At 42.4% G+C, this 18742-nt stretch overlaps 1 long non-coding RNA gene across 6 annotated transcripts in view; it reads left to right on the forward strand.

Annotated features, from left to right (window-relative positions):
* The first annotated feature begins 582 nt into the window (after window positions 1–582).
* LOC141742174 (uncharacterized) overlaps window positions 583–18742 on the forward strand; it is a 107782-nt gene continuing 89622 nt past the window's right edge. For 3 of the 6 annotated variants that reach the window (XR_012586614.1, XR_012586613.1, XR_012586615.1), the window contains exon 1: window positions 8459–9668. This is a non-coding gene — a long non-coding RNA (uncharacterized LOC141742174). Of the gene's footprint in view, window positions 798–8458; window positions 9669–18742 lie in introns of those variants that run through there. The other 3 variants (XR_012586616.1, XR_012586612.1, XR_012586617.1) reach the window with 3 other exon arrangements.

Consider the following 18742-nt stretch of genomic DNA (forward strand, 5'->3'; position numbering starts at 1 on the left):
GATTAGATTATTGCGGCTCCCTCCTGACAGCCTGGCCTGATAAGACCCTGTACAATTTCCAGCTGGTGCTGAATGCTGCTGCCAGGCTCTTGTAATAGAGAGATGATCTCCACATTTCACCTCTGTCCAAAGTGCTGTGTTATTTGCCAGTTAAGCAATATATCGACTTGAAGAGCTCCCTATTAAAGATGAACTGCACTTTTTATCCACACTCACGCACGTGTGTGCTTTGAGAAGGGAGATGAAAGCATGGGTAGGTGCTGACTGCCCCGTGTAATGGTGATAGGAAGGGCACTTGGCACCTAACCTCACATTACCTGCATTACTGACAGATTATTTGCAGCTCACCTCTAAACAGGAGGGCATAAGTCCAACCTATTTTTTCCTGTATCTTTTTAATTTCCTCACCTAACCGTAAAAACCTGAATTGATATCAGCTATGCCTGTAAGGTCCTGGCCGTCCTGCCCCAGTGACTGAGAACTCCTGTATTTCACAAAATTGGATGCAGGAGATTGCTGCCGTCGGGGGTGGAAGCAGGAGGTGCTCTGTGGCTAAATGCAGCCGTTGCTGTACCCCGCGCTACAGAGCTAAGCTTGCACACAGCCTGCTTTAGCAGACGTGTGTAGATCAGGAATCATCATATGCCATACACCACAGTGTGTTACTACAAACACTGTGAAGCTGCAGGAAACCACAAAATGCCAATTGAAAAAAGAGTGTCAGGGGACCTTACAGGAGAAAGAGGTGCAGGGGACGGTTAAAATGTGATATTGTGCACGATCTAATAAAAAACAAGGTGGGTAAAGGACTTCTTTCCTTCTTAGCATTTAGATATTCCTTTTTTTTTTTTTCCTTCTGTATTTAAATATATTTTCAGCTTCTGTGATTGGTTAGAAAAAGGAGACTATGTTTTGGTAAGGAAGCTGTTGATTTTCTTGCTTGATTCGTTTTTCCTTTAGAACTTTAAATTTTTACATCCTTGATGCTTGAGGCATATTGAGGAAGAGAAGGAACTGCATGTGTTCTCAAAAAATTATCTTCAGCAGGCTGACCTGTTTCCTTCTTGCTCCACATAGGCTAAATGAGCCTCTTCCCCCCCCAGATGGAGGGCTTAGTAACCCCTCTTCCAGTTTGCCAAGGGGTTGGTGGATTTTTCCATTATGAGAAACTTTCAAATCTTTTTAAAAAGACATGCTCTCATGCTCTAGTTTAAATAAGTGTGGTGGTTGTTTTGTTTTGGTTTTTGTGTTTTGTTTTTTTTTTTTCCAAATAGTGATGAGACTTAAAGGCAAAAGTGAATTCTTCAGGCTTTTTGATCTTTGATAAATCTGTAAAACACCGGGGATTGAGACAAGGTGGATGCTTCTCTCCTGTGCCTCACTGGCTCCAGAGGACACCCAGTCTTTGCAGCACTGAGCTAGAAGCTATGTTAGATTCAGTATTGCTGCTTCATGATCGTACAGATGCAGGTAGCATGAGTCTTCTCTGAAACTGAATTTTGCTGTCATATCCAAGAGGGGTTTTATGTTGTTATCTAACTTTATATTAACTGGGAAGTTTTTACCTGCCATTAGCTGCAAAGGTAAAAGTGAAATACCACAGGGCTTCATGGAGTCACTTCTCCCTCCTCGAGGTCATAATTCTGGAAGGGAGGAGGGATTTTGTGTTGCTTTTGTTGTTTGAACTTTAAGAGTGGAGAGGGTGGTCAGTGTAATACACATGTTAGTCATTGGTGAGACTCTCCATCCCTTGGGATTACATCAAAAAGGAACAATGCGGTAGGGAGAAGTTAGTAAAAATAACGTGGAGGTGCTTTGCATTAACCTCCTTAGCCCAGCTTTTGCCAGTTTGTGTTGCTTTCACAATCCAAAGAGTTCTCCAAAATATTAAAAAAGCAAAAAAAAAAAAAAAAAATCTTCTAAGCAGATGAGCTCAATCTGTTTCAAGAAATATCATGTTCACAAAGCATATGCACAGTACTCCAAATAGCTGATTTCTTTTTAGCAATGATAGCTCTAGAATGCCCTTGACCTTCCGTAGAGGAGAGATTTGTACTACTGCAGTATATAGGATTTTAATATTAAAAGAGGTTAAATAGCAGAAAGTGAAAAGCTCTTTGCTTCCTCTTTGGTAAGAAGTGAGCTAATGCCAGCAATTTCCATGGCAACTACAAACAGACCATCCTGTTCACTTCCATGTTATAAATAAAACAAAAATATTCTCTAAATTACATGCTGTGCCTACATGTATTTGCTATCACTATGTTCAGCAGACACTGGGAAATATTTCTGTACATGATTTGTTAGGAAAGATTACAAGGTTTATGCAAACTAAATAGTCTTGGTGGGCTATGTTCCTTTGAGGAAATAATAAAAATAACCTCAAAACAAAGCCATACTTTTCACTGCTGATATTCTCTGAGTTTTGCAAATAATTACAAGTCCAAAACCGATAACTTACCAGCAGCTGGTGTAAAACATAATAAAACTTGCAGCAGCCTAGTTTTAAATAGGAACAAAAGAAATTTTAAAAAGGGTAGGTGATGACTGGGACTTTTGCCTTTATATTTCTGATGGGGGACACACAATGACTGGAAGGACAGTCGTTTTGGTCTTATTTTTGTACAGATTGCAATAGACCAGGCCTACCTTGTGTGCTCTCTCTGTTTTCTAAGTCTAAAATACAAGCTATTCCAGTTCACAGTAATTCTTTAGGCGGGCAAGTTTTCATCCTGCCTTTCTTTAGATCCATGAAGTGGTCCTTCCCATGCGTACAGCTGCAGGGCTCAGACAAGGCTTTGGAGCAAGGGACAAAGCACAAGAACTTCTTGTGCAAAAGTAGCTCAAGAACTTTTCTTCGAATTCCTCAGCCCCAGCTGGCATTCAGTCAGAGGGCAAGCCCTGCAGAGGCGTCTGGGGTACTGCTCACTCACAGCACTACTCAAGAAGTGGACATCTGTTTGTTGAACGTGGGGTGACCATCCCATATGCGGCTTTCCAGCCATCAGAGAAGGGTTGGGAGATGTGAGAAGAGCTTTCTGAGCTACTTCCATTAACTGCTCCTTGAGGCCTGAGGTGACCTTGAAGGAATAACCCGTACTGCTAAAAGCAGAAAGATGCCTGAGGCTGAACCTGTCGCTCTCTGTAGGGTTTCTGCTGGGACTGCCCTGTCCATTTGCAGCTTGTTCAGAATTCAGCACTGCAATTGCTGGCTGGCCAGAGCCATTAGGATCCTATTGTGCTTACTTGACGTCCTGTCTGCTGGCTGAGCGTGGGTGTCCAGGTCACTTGACATCATTGGGTTTTTAAAGCACTTGTGAGTACTGGCCTTGCCTCTTTTCACACCCAGGTTCTCAGGCTGTATTATATCAGCAAGTACGTGCGCTCACATCTGGATGCTGAGTTAGCAGGAGACGTAGATGTTGCAAAGGAGACTCTTGTTTCCACTAGTGCCATCAAATTATCTGTCTCCTAACTTAACATAAAATATTCAACTGATTGGCCTGTCCTGTTGCTTTCAGACAAAAATATCTAAAAATGTATTATCCTTCTTGTGTATATGAACACTTGTTTTTTCAATCTCTTTCTTACAAAAAGTTGTTAAGTCAGGTTTGGTTGCTGAACTTAGTTGCAGTTTACTGTGTTTGTTTATGTGTAAAGAAGGGCACAGGTAGATACAGGTTTATTTTTGTATCATGTATTTTAATTTCTGTTAAACCTTCCCAAGCTTGAACAGAAACTTGTAAATACAGCATAATAAACACCTCAGAATAGCAGGGAGGATTTAATAGATTCTGTTTATTAGAGATTATTTTTTTTTCACTTATAATTGCAAGCAAGGTTTCTAATTACAGTACAAATTATTTCAAGCGTATTTTGCTCCGTTAAAAATCTGTGTAGTGGACAGTGCTGCACTTGAATCAGAGCTGGGAATACAGCCAGAAATGTGACCCCCTTGATCCTCCCACTCTGAGATTTTTAAAAGCACAATTGAGGGTGAGGTGGAGGAGGAAATGTCTCCATTTTCTGTTATTGAGTGTTGAATCCTGCCTTATCCCAGGCTTGGCTCAGCCACCTCAGGTTCCACCTTCCCCTTATTTACACTGGAGATCCCTGCTATTTATACAAAAAATCTCTGCAATGCTCTTGGAATTATGCTGACAAGTTTAACTGCTTTTATAGTGTCAGACATACCTTATGCCAGTCTATGAGTTTACAGTGATTTTTAACTTTAAAGGAATAGGGAGATGGCTGAGGAGCTTTGTTAGTGCCATACGTTCAGTAGGGAAGGACCTTTCCATGTTGTTTACCTGTATAACATGAAGGAACCGTGGTAGGGATACTTGCTGTTTAGCCAAACTGGGGTCACTTTTGGGGCTTTGTTAGGGTTTCCAGTCGTGCACCTTTATGCAGAAGATGCTCTGTCACACCAGTCTCAGTAGTTTGTGTGAGGTCGGTACTCTCCTGATGCTCTAAGCATAAGTAAAGGAGTGGGAGAGAGGACAATATATTTCAAGCAATGATTTGGGGTGTTACCCAGCACAGACACAGTTATGCGTAGGGGAAGAGATTTCAGATGTGGCTCATACCCCATTCCACTACTTCTAAACCCATCATCAGGGCCCTCAGGGTGTTAATAGGCCTTGATAGCTCTCAAGCCTCACCTGGGACCCACACCCCTGCCGGGAATTCCATTTTAGCTCAAGCCTGGGCCTTCAGGCTTTTCGTGACCTGTGCTGTAGGTGAACCTGCTTCCTGGGTGGGCCTTGGAGCTACATTGCAGGTATCTGGTCTCATAGATGGGCAGCCTGAATGTACTTTGTAGATTGTCTCTATGCCTGTAAGTGTCCCTGTCTCCTGGATGGACTTTCAACCCATGTTGTAGCCTTGTTTCCTAGCTGTGTCTCCATTTGTTCCTGACTAGATACCCTGTTTGGCCCTCAGATCTGGTGCACCACCTGTCTGGTCTTGAACTATCGATGGACTCTTTTACCAGTACCTGGCTCTGCCCACCATGTTCAGACTTTCTGTCGCTGTCCCCCATTGGTGAGGGCACTGCCTGGGCTAGGGTCACTCTTTCCTCCCGGGCTATCCTTGGGAAGCAGCTGTCTCTCGCTGCTCCCTGATGCTGGCTGTACAGAAGTCTTTGCTATCATGATGTCTTACCTGTCAGTCCACAGTGTCCTTGCCCTTACCAAAGTGCTGTCCCTCCTAGCCTTGAGTTATGCCTCCTGAGGGACATCTACCATAAACTAGGACCTCTGTGTCTAACTTCCCTGAACTTCACCACAGTTAGAAGGGGTAAGAATCTCAGGACATGGTTTCTCCCTTCCCCCCGGCATTGTCACTTCTCTTACAAGACCAAGCATTTCTGTATCTCTTGCCCTGGAGTCAATGCCCCTGGACATAAGGATATAGCAGCGTGCCTGGGCTGTTCCTCCTTTGCCAGGTAACAGTGTTTTGTTATCCCCTCTGTGGAGTTCTCTTCTTTGCATTGTGTGGTTGGGGAGTGGAAGGGATGTCTGGTCCTTTATCTTTTTTTGGAAAGATGTAAGTAATTGACATGTCTCAGTGGGTATCAGGGGAAAGCAAAAAAAAAAAAAAGGATCCTTCAAGCCTCTCTGGTTGCTAAGAGACAGATGCTTCAACTTTGAAAGCCTCCATGCATGCAGGGGATATTATTCTGGCAAATTGGACTTTCAAATCTGGCAACAAGGGAAAAAAAGGTGATGCCCAAAAAATAGAGGGCATTTAGGTGATTTGATTTCAGACATCTGTTCTCCTTTGCTAGGAGGGCAGGGGGCTGCTCCAGTTAGTGAACATATGTGACAACATTATGTGTAATACGTTTACTTGTGAGCGTTTTGCTCCTATGCTCACAGCTTGGCCAGGTGACCCTCTTTCTCCCCTTCTTTCCAGCCTGGTTAATTTTTAACTCAGCTTTTGTGTACAAAGCTTGATTGTGTAGTCAGGCCATGTGTGGCACTGGCTTTGAAGCCCGGAACAGGTTTGCATGCAGATGGATTGGATGATCGAGTAGTGGTTTCAAGTTTTATACCCACAGGACCAGCAAGTCTCCCTTGCAAGAGCCTTCTGCTGACTGGCACAGGAGGCCAAAGCACAGAGCCTCTCATCTGTGGCATTTGCGTCTGGAAAAGCAGCTGCCTTTCTTGGTTGCTTTGTTGTAGCTTCTCTGACTGTGTAACTTTCTTCAAAAGCACTGCTGTTGATTGCCCACCAAGTAAAGCTTTAGGAAAGATGCTGTAAAGGCTGTGACCTCGTGTTTCTGTTTAGACTCCCTGTGTCACACGATGGCAGGGGGATAAATGCATTGTTGCTGTCACCAGGCCTGGCATGCGCATGGCACAGTTTGGAAAGGGGTGCAGGCAAACCTTGGAGCTCCCTGTGCTCTCCTCAGTCTGTAAAATGGGCTAGGAGGTTGGTGTGTGCTCCAGACTGATACAGAGAAGCCATGGTGCTTTCATTGCCATTTCTGTGCTGCAGGATGTCCTACTAGCACACTGCTCTGCTGGCGTGCCCTGGGCCACCGCTGACCATGCAGTGCTTGCATGACCTTGTCATGCTAGTTCTACAGCATGTGTTTGCAGAGCAGTAAAGAGGAGGATTGGGATCCGGGGCTGTAGCTGCTAGTGCTCGGATGCAAAGTGTTGGCAGTACCAGCTGTTGAGCCTGCAAACGGTGGTTTTCTCAGCCATGGGTCGCTGAGGGGTGCACCTGAGTGCGGTGTGCTTAATTTGAAAGCATGGAAAGGATCCAGAGTCTCAGAGGTGTCAATGTGAATTCTGCCACTTGTGCAGTATTAAACACTTACATCAGGTACAGGCTTTGAGTTCAAAGACTTCCCCTGGTTGGGTTCTGGCTCAGACATCCACCTTCAGTTGTCGTCTTAAAGGCACAGGAAAAGACAAAAACAAATAATCATTTTGGGGACAAACCTTTTAGTAGGGCCTGTTGCAGTAGGACAAGGGGTCATTGTTTTAAATAAAAGGGCAGATTTAGACTAAATATAAGGAAGACGTTTTTTACAATGAAGGTGGTGAAACACTGGAACAGATTACCCAGAGAGGTGGTAGATGCCCCATCCCTGGAATCATTCAAGGTCAGGTCGGAGGGGGCTCTGAGCAACCTGATCTAGTTTAGTTGAAGATGTTCCTGCACATTGCAGGGGGGTTGGACTAGATGGCCTTTAATGGTCCCTTCCAATCCAAACTATTCTATGAATTATATTTGCAATATAAAAAATAAAGAATGTCGAAATATGATATTGTAACAGTACCTAAGGTTTCTGTTCCTTATGATTGCAGAGAATTATTTAAGACCCACCTTCTTCTTTGCTGGCCCTTTTGAAGGCTCTAAAGACAGTAACCACGGTCTCGGCGGAGGTCCTTTGGAGGACGAGGTTAGCTTAGATGGACTAGGGCTGCTCATGCTCTGGGAGCCTGTTCCTGCTTACTTCCTAATGTGCCAAAAGGCGGGGGGGTGTGGGGGGAGCAACCTGTGAGGAGACTGCTACCTCCATTCCTTTTACAGACTGCTACTGACCCTCACTTGTAGGCCTGCCTGACATCAGCAGTCAAGCCTGTACCTGCTTACTGTCTGTTTTGCTTTTGGGTGAGCATGAATCAGATCCAGGCTGGGCATCACACCAGATTGATCTTGAGGTCGAGAGCTTGTGAAGCTAAGTGCAGGCCTTCTCTCAGGCTGGTGCTTCAGCCAGGAGTAGAGCGATTGTTAGTTTTACCATTGCTAAATTTTTGAGATGTTGCCTTTACGCATCTCACAAGATCACAATAGCTTTGGAGAATGACCAGTATTGGCCATCTAAACTAGATGCTTTCTAATTTATTTGCTAAACACAACATAAAAGAAAAGGTAGAAAATACATTAAAAGTTAAAAGGAGAAGATGAACGAAAAAGGGAATAGGAAGGGGGGTTTTGAACTTTAGCCAGTGTTTGTGATTAAAGCTGAAGCAGAGAGCTACTGTCAGAGGCCCTTCCCGAGCCAGTTTCCTTTCAAGATCAGGACAAAGGGTCAGCCATGTCATGGTGGACCAGATACTAAAGGAGGAGATGAATATCATAGGCTGTGTGGTAGAGTTCATGCTTTTCAGGTCACCTGTCCTCATGGGACTAGTGTCAGATAGGATAGTCTACAAAGTGGTGACAGACCCATCCTGTTGCTGTTTTGCTCGCTAATTTCCAGCATACCCAGTTTGGGCTTGTCACTCTGGTCCCTGCCCTTCCTGTTTACCAGGTGTGATCTAAACTCAGCCTTCTCTGGGCAGAGTCCCTGACCTTCCTGCTTAGGTAAATTAAACCCATCAATAAATTGCATTGATTTTTCTGTGCTAAATCACACAAGAGGCTGATTTTCATTTCTGCTGGACAATAGACAGTGCATGGCCACATGTTCAATCTCACTCTTGATGCTGTCCTTACTGCGCAAAGAGCTCTGCATTTTCACCTGGAGAAGAACCAGCCCAAAGTATTCTAGTTTTCCAGGAAATTAAGACTCAGAGCCAAACTTTTTAATGCAATCTCTTTTCCAGCTCTTTTTTTTTTTTGGTTTCCTCTGCTGCCTAATTGGAATCGCCTGTCAGTGTGCATTCCTAATAGACTTTTCTGAACACAGCTCCTGAACCCTACGTGGTAATGTAAAACCATTGCTCTGTGCTGTCTGTAACAGATGGGAAATGTAATCTTCTGGGTCCTGTGACAGGGTCTGCTCATTATTATATGAACAATGAAAGAAGAAATGTAAAATGTGCAACATACATTTATCTCCTGACACCTTGTTTAAAAGGCAAGGGGCCTGATTCTTACTCACCATAAGTGCTGCTGGGAGCACTTTGGTGTAAGAGACCTCCAAGGAGAATTGCCTAAAATGACTTTTTTTTTTTTTTAATACTCTGTAAATTTCTCTCACCTTAGGCCTTTTAATCTAGCTTGTCATTCAGGCAGCTTTGAGTACTGGCATGCATTTATCAGAGAGTAGGTGACAAGGTGATTCCCACAATTAAGTGAATCTCAGGGCATTTGTTCTCAGAATCTCTTTAGGCTGAAGTTTTTGCTTCTGTCTCAGACCTGAAGAAGATCTGCAGGGCCTTCTCCAGCTGCATCTCTTCGTGTGTGAGGTTTCTTTATTTAATTTTATTTTTTTAAAGACATCTCTGCCTGCAAACCTGCCTCATTCTCATACATCCGAGGCTGTACCAGGCAAAGACCCATAAAGGATACTTTTACTAGGGGAAACATCTTCGCTTTTCATCTTTTGACTGAGCATCTGGAATCTGTTCTTGGGATTCAAAGAATCTTCTGATGGAAGTGGATCGTCTATAGATTTTTCTAGACAGTTTGTGTATAGTTATCAGGTCCATGATGTTAAAAGCACTGGTGGCTCAGACCAGCAAGACTTACTAAATATCAAGCAAAGAAGCCTTAACTAAAGCTAAACAGACCAGACAACTAAAACACTGGTAATGCTTTTTTTTTTTTTTTTTTTTTGCACATTCTGCAGGTACTGAAGTAGGTTGAATGACAGCCTTCAGAGAACTGAAAGAACCTAAGTTCCCGTTGGACAATGCCTTCCCTCTTCTCCTTCTTTGTGTCCTTTTCTGCCTCTGACCTGTCTGCTGGCAGCAAGCCAGGTATAAAGTCCCTGGTATCCGATCTTCTGCTATCCTCTTACCTTCCCTGCCCCTGGCATGCAGATCATTATGCTATCTGACCCTGTTTGAAGTTCCAGTGTGATGGACTCCATTTCCCTATCAGGCCTGCCAGTCTAGCTGGTTTCAGCATTTCAGCAATCTTCTGTGTGGGTTGGTGTATTAGCTGTAAGGAGTGGAGTTTCATGCTGGAGCTATTATGCCCTATTTATTTTTAATCCCTCTCCATCATCAGCACCTTTGCCAAGAATTGGAGCTGAGCTTCGCAAGCACTGCTTTGATCTTGCTTGCACCTTAGGTAACATCTGTATCAGCATTTGCATATTGATTCCTGGTGGAAGGGTTCACAAGCCAGATTTCGTTTAAAAAGCAAGAGCTGTTTTCCAATAATAATTCCTTTGTCTACGCACATAGACACTCACATACACACACACGCTTGGGTTTTGGACACGCTTACAGCAGTTCCCTCCAATCCCGCGGTGTGTCCTTGTTTTATGGGACAATGAATGACACTGGATTCTGATCAGGAGAAAGGAATTCATCCCAATTTCATTTGAAGATCTTTTAAAAACAAACATGGCTAATTTGAAAGCCCAAGCATTTAAGTTATCAGAAGCGTTTGACTCATCATATTTCTTAGTCTCAGCCAAAGCCCACATAGTAAAGTTGCTGTGTAGGTATTAGCCTTTCCCTTTGCATCTCGCTATTTTGCCCAGGATGAAGCCATAAACATTGTTCCTTTGAGTCCTGTTTCCAGAGGGAGGTAACACCTGTTGTGAAAACTGCTCTTTTAGGGTGGTGCTGACTGCAGCCAGATGTGTATTACAGTGCCACCACAGTTGTGCTATGACATGTCACATCTCATACTGGTAATTAAAGAGTAGACTGTCAGGTCACTTTGGTATACTGAGCCATGTTTTACCTAAGAGGGTTTGATAGCTATCAGCCCCTCCATACAGAAATCAGCAGATCATTTTTAAAGCTTTCCCTTCCCCCGTTTCTTCGTGTTGCTGAGTGTTTATTTCTAGTTACTAATATAGGAGTGTTGGGGAGGAGGGGAGGCAGAATGGCATAAACCCTAGCTGTTTGTATTTCATAGATCTAATTACTGTATCTTGACAGGGAAATGTATACAGGCACGTGAATGTATATTAGAATTAGGCAAATACAGCACAAATATATTTGTGTATGTCCTTCCAAATGAGTTAAAACGACTGAAGTTTCAATGATTGATTTTCTAGTGTATGCAATTGCAGCCTGGCTTATTGGTTTATCTGTGAACAGCTGAGCCAGTGAGGTTTTATCTATCCATAATTTCTGCAGAAATAGAAATTGTAGCAAATATACAGTAAATAATTATCCATGAAAGTGTTTGTACAACAAATGATGCTATGGCCTTTCTGAAATCTACTTGTAATTTAGAGTGTTCAGAAGGGAAAAGTGAGAGCATGGATCTACACATAGGTAGTGACAAAGTTGGGAACATGCACTGTCCCTCACCTTTGACAGTGTATTATTCCTATTGCTCTGGCAGAAAAGCAATATCCTTTTCCATTCAAGATTCTGAAACATTTCCTAAAACTTTTTTAGGCTTTATCCGTCCTCATCCCTTTTGGGTAGGGGGTGTAAAGACAGTCAGTGTTTTTGCATGTAACACGAAGTGAAGCTGAGGAACTCCTTGCTGCGGGATGTACTAGTTGCTGGAAGTTCATATGAGTTTATGGGGAGACTGGACAAGTTAATGGACAAGAAATCCATGCAGATTTATCAAACACCAGTGAAGCACCTCTGTCTCTGAAAGTCTGAGGCTCAGGCTGCTGCTGATGGGAAGAGTGTTCCTGAAGTGTTGTAATGCCCTATATATCTGCTCTAGGCCACTGATGGAGGCAGGTTACCGCTCTTTCCAGTACAGCCTGTCCATCCTTGGTCCCTGTGAGGGAACTGTGAGGTCTATTTGTGAAGCTGAGGTGACTGAGCTGTTGTGCCCAGCCAGTACACACAGGTCGCTATGCAAGGAAATATTTTAAATCTTGCGTAGCCCCTTCTGGGGACAGGTTTAAGTTCTCTCTTGGATCGAGGCAGACATGAACAGGCTATTTGTGAGTGAGTTACAAAATACAGCTTGCATTCCTAAGCTGATCCGTTGCATGTTTAAGAAAAATAGAATAAAAGTGATGAAAATCACTGCCTTGGCTTGCAATTTGCAATCAGACAAAAGGGTTAAGGTCTTGGAATGATGATGTGTTCATCCAGCTGCAGTGCATATGCAGACACACATAAAACATGTCAATGAATATTTTATTCATATTGAGATATCAACAAACTCCATGTGTTGCACAGATAACAGGAGGGACCAATGTGCCGAACAGAGGTGCCTTGTTGTCACTCTTTAGGTTTGATTCTACCCCATTTAAAGCACTAAGAATGTTTTTTGCTACTGACTTTGGCAGACGCAGGACTTCCATCCCAAAATATCAAACTGCAGGAATTCAAGCACCTATCCAAGCACCAAGCACCATGGTCCAGATGGGAAACAGAATGTTTCTTTTAGTGATATACAGAGGTGAGGTATTCCTAATGGCTCAACAGCTTAAATTTCCTCTCACGTATTCTAACAGCAGGGAAAAAAAAAAAAAAAGGAACAATGGAGCAAAAGTAGTATGTTGAATTAATAATACAATTTATACACTTAAAGGAATTTAAAAAATATCTTTCCATAGAAATTACTTCAGAAATACATCAGAGGCACAAATTAGGCCCTCTGAGGTATGAGTAAATGTGAGGATGTAACACACGGTAATCGAGTCATGTCACTTCATAGACATGGAGGTGATCAAAGCATTAATAAAAACTCCAAGGTCACCTTGAATTGAGGATTCAGTTTCAAGTATTAACTATTTCTTTCAAACACTTACCTTTGGCTTGTAAGACTTGCAACGTCTTGGGAAAATTTTGTCACTGTGCATGAATCACCATTATTTCAGAGAAATATAAGGCTGAGTTTGTGCCTATACGGTGCACTTGATGGAGCTGATCTAGCCTATGTGGGGCTCTGAGCAACCCCAGCTGAAAGGGTAATAAGATACAGTAAAGGGATGGATAAGGCTGATCCTCCAGGATTCCTGGCCCAATTCTTTTCCTGCATCAGACATAGACTGTTGCAAATAGAGACAGCTAAACCCTCAGGATTTCCAGATGGCAGAAAACTGTGGGGTTTTTCTTTTCCGTTTTCTCTCAGTCTAAAACAAGCCTTCCTCAGTACTTCACGTGAACCAGAAAACCTAAGAAAAGTCTGTTTCAGACACATCAATACACAGTGTTTCCGAAATGAAATATGCTCCCCAGATGCTGCAGCTTCTCAGAGAAATTGATGATCTTGTCAGTTCTGCCACTGGTAGCAGCTGCTTATGTCTCAGGATTTTTGGCTGGGTTAGAGACAGTGTCTCTCTAGCTTTCACAGTCCCAGCTCTCCATCAGAGACCAGTCCACTTGGGCCGCTCGTCTGGCCCGCAGCTGCAGGCTCTGGTGTCACAGGACCACCAGCTTTGGGGCAACCTGCAGGAGGAATCTAGTCCAGGGCTGGGCCAGCAGCTGGTGAGACCCTTTGAAACCTCTGAGTCCAAAGGCCCGAGGTCCCATCCCGTGGCCATGACATGGAGATCAAGGCTCTTCTGCCCTTGAGTGATGTGCTTGGTGCCACGACCCAGAGCTGGGGCCTCAAGAAACCCCATCTCCTTAACCCTGACACGACCAATCTCATGAGTCGCTCCCAAATCTGGAACTGTGCACTGGTTTCCCCAGTTCTGGGGCCATGGGCTTTCCATAGCATCCGGGTGCAGGTTTCTGCAATGGGTTGTTGATGCAAAGATATTTTTGACAAAATGCAAAGGGCTCCATCAGATGTAATTACAGTCTCTTGGCTATGATGTGATTCCTGATTAACGTGGGGAAGAATGAGACGAACCAGACAAGCCTGAATGCTTGACTAGAACTAACCAGGAAATGCTTTGTTTTCTTGTGGCAAATTTTGAGGAAAGTAATAAATACTTCTAATTTTTTATAGACATAATTTGGTGAAGAACTTTTCCTGGGAAATTGTGAGGACTTTTTTTTTGTTTGTTTGTTTTTAAACTTTTGTTGGTTTTGAGGAGAACCCCGTGAAAATGTTGAATCAAAATCTGCTCTGGGAAAATGGATTTAAAATTGGAAGACTTTCTGAATTAATCTATTTCCCTTGAAGAGGTTTTAAGCTTAGTAGAAAATCCAATTTTCTGTTGAGAGAAAAATATAGTCAATTGTTCTGGATTTTGGGCTAGCTTTTCGGTTCCCCTGGGGTGGAATAGTACAAAGTAATCTTAATGGCTATCTGAAAAGTGAACTGAGAATTTCTTTGTGACCAGGAGGTCACCTGGACAAGAAATCAAGGAGAGAAGGCTAGAGCAGGAGACTCTGCTGATTCCTGGCTGGGAAGATCGTGTCTCAGAGACTGTTTTTGTAGCTTGTTGTTTCTCTCTGTGTGGCAAAACTTCACGCTGACAAATTGCAACTTAAATATGCCCCCAGTGGATGATTACTAAGTGTGGAAACATTATTTATATTTTCCAAATAATTTCAAACAAAATAGCCCCTGGCTAATGAAAAAGGAAAATTCACCACCAAATCCCCTCAGTCCTGTTAGGTGTTCCTGCTCGAGGGATATCATGATCTGCACAAGGACGTGGTCCTTGCAAGAAACAGAATAAAGTGCCTCTGTGCTGCTGGTGACCTCGGTGGGAATTCCTGGTTGCTGGAGAAATATTGGTCTGTGCCTATGGGGGAGGCTGTTATGTGCCCAGCCTGCTCTTCTGACACAGTACTAATGGTTGTTTGTAAACACTTCCAGCCTTGGTGGCATAGAGGCTGCAGAATCATGTCAGATATTAATTACATTGTGAATAAATACGGAGACAGAAACTCTATTTTTATCACTAGTGAGGTAGTGGATATTTAGTCTACTTTCCTCAGTACTGCTTTTCATCTTGGTTTCGTTGCATCAATAAGGGCATTCATTAAGCGATTTTGCAGACTCCTCACAATCTGAATTATCTTCTAAGATGCAGCTACTAATGTAGCCTATAAAGCAAGCATATAAAGTAGGTTATTCTCCACAAAAGAACATTTGGGGCATTCCTACATTTCCAAAGGCTTTCCAGAACTCATCTTTGCCCTCACACAGATTATATGTGTAGATGAAATGAAACATGATTATATACTGTTGCATGTACAGCATGCATATTCATACCTACTTTATGCCATAGATTTTTATAGCTGTTAAATTTCCTTTTTATTATATTTGATTTGCTAAGATGAAGGCTTGTTTTATCAAAACTAATTACATGGTATGTATTTAATGTTCTGTCCCTAAGGTTTTCATAGTAATAAAATTGATTGTCACTGATTAAAATGGTTCTATTACATCAGCTTAATGTCACTTGAGGTGAATGTGGTATTAGAAAAACGGCCGTTAAAAATGCTGAATAGGAAACACACAGGCAAAGATTAAATAATGAGAAAAGTTTTTTTTTTCAATGGACACTTTTTAAAAAAGATGATTATGATCAAGAATTTTAAAGCATTTCACTTGGCAGGGAAAGCTACCTGAGATGTATACAAAATCTTGCTGCTGTTATTGCTTTTATGCAACTCACTGGATTACCGTTCTCCAGCTCCTAGGTAAATGTTCAATACGTAACCTTAAAAAACAGACTTGGTCTTCATTTCTTGCGTCATTGTAGTGTATGGAAGAATTCAGGCAAATGTGAACAGTTCTGCCATGTAAAGGTAAAACTGTCCATAGGGTGGCAAAAATGAGGCTGATTTTTGAAAAAAAAAAAAAAAATAATCTGCCTAATGATGAAGATCCTTTATTTCTCTGTCAAAGCAAACACAGGAGGTAATTAAGGTTTATTGTGGGGGGAAGGAGGGTAAAGGTACAGCCACAGGCTCTGTTGCACTTGTTGGAAAGGTCGGATGATGACAGCGGGAGCCATCCATGGCTCCCTGGGCTGGGACAAAGGGTAGGAGGGAGTGAAGAGGGTAGGCTCAGGGAAAGCATCACCTTTGAATTTGGAGACAGACCACCGAGAAAGAGGAAGAAACAAAGAAATTAAGAAAGGAGGAGTCAAAATAGGGGAGACTGGGAAAAAGAAGAGACCATAAAGAACGAGTCAGTATAATCTGTGCATTTTTAAGGTGAGAAGTCGAGCTCCTTGGGCTTCCTCCATTCCTTTTTAGGTTATAAAATATGGAGAGTATAACAATTCTCTTTGCTTCTTTGATATTATAGCACAGCTCTTTCAGACCCGTGTGTGGCTGCACTCTCAGAGAGTCAGTACCCTCACGATGTGTTACAATATTTAGTATTTTTTCTTTAATCCCAACTTCCTGGAGTCATGTGACCAGCTGAAAGTCTGATTTCTCTCTCTCTCAAAACCTGTAAATGTGATTAGTATTTAGCTACTCAAAAGATGAGTAAGAGGAACTAGAAGGATGTCACTTTATAAAATTTGCATGAATTTTAAGCTGCTCCTGTAGGTCAGCGTCTCACTTCAGAGCAGCTACCCAGAACTTTCCACATCCTCTACTGTGATGGAATGTTTAATGAATTGAGAACTATCTGACCATCATCCATGCTTCCTCTCTCCCTGCTCTCTGACAATTTTTTTCAATAATTCCATATTCTTTTTTTCCGAGGCAGCTGCTGAGTGTTAGTACTTGATGTCATTTGCAGCTGCCTGTCTTTTGTAAGAAGACTAAAGTGTCCCACTTCACTTTGATTTGAACTAAATACCTTCAGAAGAGTTCAGTTGTATGGTTAAAACTGAATTTTGCAGAAGGGGCAACAATTTTTCCTTTAGTTTGAGGCTTAGAAACATGGCAGAGCTGGAATGTGTTCTGCAAACCATGACTGGGAAGTGGCACAATGTAACACCAGAAGAAAAATCTGGGAGATCTGTGGGAGGAGGAGGGGAGAAGGAAAAGTCCTGAAACCTGGGAGCTTACAGAGGAAATCCATAAATATATAGTAACAATGGAACCATAACAACTGAAGCAGGTAGTTTGTCTTTGAGATTTCAGTGACAGCTTCCTAGGAATAGTAAATTCATCTGTCCATAAGCTACTCAGGAAACACTTTGAACAAAAGTTATTCTTGACTTAAAAAGGCATCTTCTTAGGCTTAATAACTCTATAGGAGATGATGACCAAGGATTGGGGAGTGAGAGTCTTAACCCCAATATTGTGAGATGACAACTGCTGTGCAATATACACAAGGAAGGAATAAACTTCATCCAAGGCAATATGAACCTTTTCCTATAGGGATATGCTTTCAAAGCTTTTAAATGGTGTGTACGCTTTTATTTCTTCCCCAGTCAGTTTGAATCCATCCTTGACATTCCATTAAATTGACCGGGAAATGTGAAGACAGTCATTTACATAATTCCACCCAAAACATAGCTTTGGTACTGGGCAGCAGGACCTGATGTTCAACAGCTGTATAAATCTCAAGGTCTTAAAATGTTAAGAGAACCCTGGACCAGGCAAACTTCCTCTCTTTCTGGTTCATGTTGTCGGATGATAAAAGGGTTCAGGGGGAGAAATGGGACATATAGGTATTTTGAGAATATTCATACCATCTTTAGGCTTCTAATAAAGGTACCTAGTTTATGAGCCTACACAGGCTATATATTCCATGGAGAGCGGTAAACTCCTAGTTTAGCTCTTAAATCACCTCTGGATGTAAAGGAGCCTAATCAAGGCATTCAGATTGGGTGCCTAGAAGTAGGAGGTAGGGATGCCTGCCTTGGATTCCTCATATTTGGGAGTTTCGCATAATATTTTCAATGTTTAACAAGCAATGGCTCTGTTAGAATCCAGGAGGAACCAGCATGTTGTTTTCCAACGACAACTGGCAACACAACCTGTGGGAGGACCACAGTGTCTTGTTGCATGTTTCACAGTATACTGAATTTAAGTATCTTAGAGCATTCAAACCTGGGATACATGTGTAATATCCAATGAAACGATAGTTATTCTTGTGTTTACAGAGTTAGGGAAAACAGACAGGAAGAGACTGCTGGGAAGTGGGAATGCTGGCTGCTAGCAGTAATTGCCAGCTGTGTGTGCACAGGAAAGGGCAAGAACCTTGTGCCTTTATGAAAACCTGCGTTTAGAGCTGTTAAATAAGGGGGAGAGGCAGGAAGTGGAAGGAGTGGCTCCAGCAATTCTTAGCTGGATGTTTATAGCAAAGAAAGGGTAATTGTAACCACAGATTGAACTGTAGAAAATGGAGCTAATTATAGTTGGCTGTCAGTCTATCTCTTGCATTTATGATATATCCATTGCAGTAGGTGTCTGGAACCATAAGAACAGGGTATATCTCTTTTTCTTTTCTTTACATAGAATTTCCACTAATGAAGACGCTACGGAAGAGTCTGCCTAAAAGTGAAATGTTAGCTCCTCAGCTGATGTAAATCACTGTAATCCCATTGAAGTCAACACTGAAGATTTAACTTCATGCTAATTGAAGTCAATGGAGCTAGGCTGATATACACCAGCTGAGGTAAATTCCCTAGTGCATTCTTTCTAGCTCTTACGAGTGTTTGGAGCCTGTGCTCTGGTTTGAGTCACAGAGAGACCCCAGCTGTGCAGTTCAAACTAGGCTCCTTATTTAGAGCTGACCTTTCCTAAATTTCAGTTGTGGTGTTGAGACTGGTGATTTAAATCCAGGTTCATCCCTACACTTAATTTGCAGGGTTTTTTTTTCCATCTTCCTGGTCCTTGTGGTAGCATTCCCTTGTGTTTGCAGATTTCTGCTTTTTGGCCTGTGTTATCTAATTAGGTCTGATATATTTAGCTGTCATGGAGTACAACAATCTGTAGCTAGGCTTCTGTTATTATTGATGGTAATATTGTATGGGAGGATCCCCAGATGGTGTTAAACATAGTCTTATGAGTTCCTTTTCTGGTGTGTAAGTAAATGCTCAATCTACAGAAGACCTGCTGTCTCATTTGGTCTC

Source organism: Larus michahellis, chromosome 4 (assembly GCF_964199755.1).
Source record: "Larus michahellis chromosome 4, bLarMic1.1, whole genome shotgun sequence".
NCBI classification, from domain to species: Eukaryota; Metazoa; Chordata; class Aves; order Charadriiformes; family Laridae; genus Larus; species Larus michahellis.